Genomic DNA, 6,000 nt, shown 5'->3' with positions numbered 1-6,000 from the left:
GCATAGACCAGCATAATTCCCATGCTGGTCCATGCTGGTTTGATGCTGGTTTTTTCAGCAGGGTGTGGTCTGGTTTTGTTTTCGTAGTGAACAGACGTGATATTTAGACATGGTTTTTAAAATGTTGTGCTGCAACATTACCTAATTACAATTAAAACGTTGTGAAAACTTTTGTGTTTGTATTTTTTATCTGTTCATAACCTCTTCTATGACTTTAAAAGCGTGATGTTTTGTCTTTATTCTTCAGCAACTTTTTCCCCACGCCTTCTTTTTCATTTAGTCATTACTTTATACAATAGTTTGTGATGATTTCTGGCCACAAATGAGACGCAAACTTGTTTTGATAAATCTATTGTAAAGCAGTGAGCGTCTTCTCTCTCCAGTACAGCAGGAGGCGCTGCATCTCTTTAGTCAGCCGAAAAACTCACTAAAGAAAGAAAGCACACGTTAAATGATTTTCACACTCCAGCACAGGTGGTGGCGGTATGCACCAAAAAGTTGCTATGTGCGACCCGCCAATAAATCCATAGAAGAAGAAGAAGAAAGAGCTTGCGTGTGATGTGTTTGCGTATCCTCAGTGTTTTTTTTCTCTTGCGTGTTTTTCTTTGAGTGTAAACAGAGTATTGTCTTTGTGTATTTAAGTATTTAGAAGTTGATGAGATGTACTGTAAATGAGTGTGAACTGATCTATCCATGCTGGATATATTGATGATTTCATCACAGAAATCTCTCAGCTGAAGAATCCCGAGGAGATTTAGAAATGAAACGAGAGGTTTGTACAGCTTAAACATCATTTACCTGAATAACTCATGTAACGTTCAGCCCTATCGGTTGAGTTACAAATTGTTTAAAATGGGGATTTACTCTGTAAAAAAGGTTAAAAGGATGAGACAGTTGTAAATTGTATAGAAGGTGTATTTACAAGGTTTACATTGAGTCCCTAAAAAGTCCCTAAAACGTTCAGTTGAGTCCAAATACACAAACTCCACAGACCATCCAGCAACCGTTTGTTTAAGCTATGGAATAGGCTAACAATGTGATCTATTTTTTATATATTATTATAATGAATTCAGTTTAAATAAGACCAAGGTAGACAGTCAAAATAACACAACAGTACAATGAACAGTAAACATGCATAAAGCCAGGGGGTAGGTACATCAAGAATTACACAAAATCGAGAATTACACAAATATATTAAAAGATTCACATATATAGCATATGATTTACTTTTTATTACTTTACAAATTCAGTCACTTTGTGCATTTAAATGTACATACATCAATGTGGTGCATTTTGACAGAAAAATAAGTCACTAGATTTATGAGGAATTTGATGTTCTTGCAATATTGTGCTCTATTAGTAAACTCTTTGGTTGCATATATTAATGGTGATAATATGGCACACAAAAATGATTGAATAGTTAGTGGGAGCATTTAACACAGATGTATTATTGATTACTAAACTCCACAGCAAACTTTGCTCTCTGAATTTAAAGTGAATACTGTGACATGCATAGTTGTTTTGGCAAAGAATATGTCACATTCAAAGCCCCACGCTTCACACACACAGGCAAACCAGATCCACACATGCTTCTGCGTAGGGATGGGCATGATTAATAGACGATCGATAATTGATTGTTAAGAATTTAGTCGGTGACGTTAATTTGTTATTGATTAATCGAATACTTTTTTATCTAATGCAGGTTGCGTTTCCTAGCGTAGCATGTGTCTTGAAGCAGTTAAATGAATTTCACTGTATGGCAGAAATTCAACATTTTACCACCAGGGTGCAATATTTGACACCATACTCCGTTATCTGTGACCTTCCGTTTTGATTTAAAAAAAATAATCATGGAGAGGTCATGATTTTTTGGAACAAATGAAGTCTCTGTTTAAGAATGCGGCTTGCAGCTGCAGGTTCCGCTGCTTTAGAGCACCGCATATTCAAGCGCATATATCTTCCGTTTGTCTAACTAAATGTAGTTTAACTGTTTGCCACAAGTTGATCTTGTATTAAAGGTCTCATGGAGGAAAACGCACTGTATTTTTGTATTCAACATTTTTGAATTATAAAAGTTAAATAATTATTTTTTATGATAAAAATATTAATGATTAATGGATAGTCGATCGTTAATTCTCCCGACGATCGACTAAAAAAATTTAATCGAATGCCCATCCCTACTTCTGCGTTTGTCTTGATACTGTTGATGACAAAGTTCTGCGAGAGCAGAGTAGCCTAACTTGCTTTGTATTCTTTCCAAAGACTCTCGTGGCCCATAGTTACAAGTAGGGATGTGCATTTATGTCTTTTTTTCATTTCGATTAATCCATAGGTCTGAAGAACGAGTACTCGATTAACTGGGGGCGGGGCAATCAAAGGGGCGGGGCGTACACGTCATGGTGAAAATGAAAATATTTTGATTAAAAAACTCAAATAAAACTTAATTTTGAAGAAACTACGACAGAACAATGAACACATACTAGATTTTTAATGAATTAAATGTTTTTAACAGAAACCTCTAACAGGAAAAGCTGCGTGATGAAGTGAAACTAAAGGGTTAATAAACACAAACCGAAGCCCTTTCTATTTGACGCACTCTGCATAATATTAAGCCTTTATACAACATAAATATACAACGTGCATCTATCTGCATAAAATGCAAGACTTCAACTAAGTTATCTAAAAAAAAAGAAAGTTTAACTCCCTTTGTGGATGTGCATCAAAAACAGCGCACTCCAGTCAAAGTTCAAGCTTCATAACATTAAGCAGCTTTAAGTGTTTTGCTATCATGCGCGTTTAGCTGTGTCGTGTCGTCCTCTTACCTCAGTCAAGATGTAATGGTAATGCTCGTATGGCTCTCTGGTATCTCTTGACATTTGATGTTTAAATATGAGATGATAATCCATTGAACTTTTGACGGCGCTGTACATTTTGCACCTGACTGACTGTATTTCCGAAAATCACGACATCCTTTTAAACCATAGTGCCCCAGTGATGTGAGTTGTGGCTGGCTTCACGGGATAGGCGGGCTGGCGGGCTGCCGCGCATTGCGCGGATCGGCGGGTTTCTGCTGTGCGGTCGCGCGGAATTATCTGTTTGTTTTTGAATCACGCATGGTAATGTTACTGATGTCATACGTCGGTCTGCGTAGCTTGACACGACGTCAAACACGCATCTCCAGACCCAGTCTTTACTACCACATGCGCTTGTAATGCTAACCAGACATCCAAATGCCGCCATATCCACAATAAATAAATAAATAAACCCACATGATCATCGTTTTCGTGATCGATCATCGATGCCACGTTCGAGTACTCGAGCAATCGAGTACTCGTGCCCATCCCTAGTTACAAGGTCCTCACAGCACTAAAAACAATCCTTGTGCCTGCAGACCAAGGCCGGGGTCAGTGCTGGTGGTCTGTCTGACTGATTTTAAAGCATTAATGGTTAAAAAATTTAATCGCATGCATTAGCGCTGACAGCCCTAGTTTTAACATTAAATGACGTTCGTTTTGAAAACAGAAAACCAAGTTAGTTTATCATGTAATGTTAAGACTTAATAGGCTGACGATCTCATGAATACATTAAATTCACTGATTCCTCTGCTTATCACTAGGTGGGAGCACACTTGGAGAACCATTGCCCTAAATAAAACTAAAAAACAGAATACACTTTTACGTAATGACTTTAAGTTAACTCTCTGAGGTCGACCACGGTGTGGGCGCCGCAAAGTCTTTATTTTTCAATCACTCCGCAAAGAGACTTTGATTACTCTGCTGATTTTAAACATACATATATGATTTATACATCATAGTCTTGTATAGGTCTTTTTATTGCCTGTTTTTGAACAGAGTAGAGATGCTGGATTGTTTACGTTAATTTCTTAATTAATTTCAGGACACTACAATGTGTGACAGTAAACAGAGCTTACAGGAGGATCAAACCTCCACAGAGTCTCTGGATTCTGTCTGTAATGCTGGAGATCAGCAACAGATCCTGCAGACCAAACTCAAGATGTGTTCAGTCAAACTCATCGACTGCACGAACCTCATGATGAAGATTAAAACTGAACCCACAGAAATTAAAACTGAACCCACAGAAATAAAAATTGGACCCACAGAAATGAAAACTGAACCCACAGAAATAAAAATTGAAACCACAGAAGAGGAAGATCGCACTGATGAAGATGATCATTTTATTCCATCAGGTATGTCTCCTCAATTATTGTTGTATTTTTAACATTTTTAACTGTCATGTGAGCACCTGTTTTGGGTTTTCAGTCACAAACTCACAAATCAAAAGACCAAAAAATCTAAGTACTAAAATTTTGAAGGGATTTAGGCTATCTTTAAAACATATTGGGGTGGTTTCCTGGACAAGGATTAGCTTAAGCCAGGACTAGGGCTTAGTTGAATTTGGAAATATAACTAGTTTTAGCAAACATGTCTTACTAAAAACATTACTTGTGTGCATTTTGAGAAAAAACAAAGGGCACTGATATATTTTAAGATATGTCAGTGCAAGTTGTTTTCAGTTTGGACCGCTCTTACATTCATTTTAGTCTAGGACTAGTCTAATCCCTGTCTGAGAAACCGCCACATTGAGCAACAGGCATGTAGGCTTAAAGGGTTAGTTCACCCCAAAATCATAATTTGATCGTAAATCACTTACCCCTGTGTTATTCTAAACCCCCAAGTGCTCCGCTTCTCTTCAGAACCCGTTTTTAGATATTTTTAATGAAAACTGAGAGGCTTCTGTCTGTCCCATTGCTTTCAGTTAGTTTCACAAATCCTTTCCCCAGAAAACAATGAAAGACATCGCTATAAGGTCCATCAGTCATTCAATAATAATATTATGAAGTGATGAGAACACTTTTCTGCACAAATAAAACAAAACAAACTATTTTATTCAACAATTTGTTCTCCTCAGTTATTCACTGCATGTTCATGAGCAGACTACAGCGCATGTTGCTGACGTCACCTGCCAATGTTTTTAGTTTTTATCCTCTTTTTTTAATTTAAGCCATTATGCAAACATTGTAAACAGCCCGTATAAATGCACAAATTACTTGCCAGTGCATTCTGTGTCTGTATGTTGGCAATATATCGATCTGCTCAGCTGCCGATACGATTCAATATAATACGATACACTTGCATCATTTTCTGGAAGATTTAAAGGGGACAAAGTGATTTGGGTGACATCTTGTGAGTGTTCCATTTACTTTGATTGAATTAATTGAACTGAAAACTAAAAACATCAATTACACAATATATGTCCCTGACTTTACAGAGTGTCTACAAGCTTGTTTAATGAAAAGGCAATCCCAACAAATATGCCTCTTAAACAGAATTTAAACATTTTGGCATGTGTCTTAAATACATGGGACATAAAGAATCAACAAATAGCATGCTATTCCATTGCTTTATTTTCCAGCAGGCCTGTTGACATGAAGTTGTACTATGGCACAGGCCTCCCACTACTTGTTTTTAACATACCTAACATGAACATTATTAATATGTTTTATGCCAACTTTTTGTAGTGCCCTGAAGTAGATCTAGTGAACTAAACAGTAATTTCATATCTGACAGTACAGAACAGTACACAAACATGTGTTGATTTTCTCAGCAATATTGCAATTCTCTAGACTTTGACTGTGTTTTTACTGGCTGAGCATATAGTTCGTTTTACCTCCCTCATCATCTATACTTTATGCTTCTATTTCCCTGCTCTGCACAAAAAAAATCTGATGTCCATCCATGGGAGCCAGTAAGGATCGAGTCAGAATATGATTGATGTTATTTAGAAACTTACATTAGTTTTGTCATGTTTTTTGGCGTGCCGTCACAAAAAGGAAATACATACTCTCTGCTCGCGGACATTGATTTCTTGTGAATTACTTTTCATATAGCTCTTTTTTTTTTGCCGAGATCAGCAATGTTAATTAATATACCGGCAAATAAAGTAAAACTTAAACCGGGCGTAACACTTAAACTTGAGGCA

General features: G+C 36.9%; 1 pseudogene; it reads left to right on the top strand.

Annotated features, from left to right (window-relative positions):
• Window positions 1–537: 537 nt before the first annotated feature.
• LOC141279813 (uncharacterized) overlaps window positions 538–6,000 on the top strand; it is a 52,122-nt pseudogene continuing 46,659 nt past the window's right edge.

This window comes from Paramisgurnus dabryanus, chromosome 10 (assembly GCF_030506205.2).
Source record: "Paramisgurnus dabryanus chromosome 10, PD_genome_1.1, whole genome shotgun sequence".
NCBI classification, from domain to species: domain Eukaryota; kingdom Metazoa; phylum Chordata; class Actinopteri; order Cypriniformes; family Cobitidae; genus Paramisgurnus; species Paramisgurnus dabryanus.
Note: the sequence above shows the minus strand (reverse complement) of the source record. Positions and strands in the feature narration are given on the sequence as shown.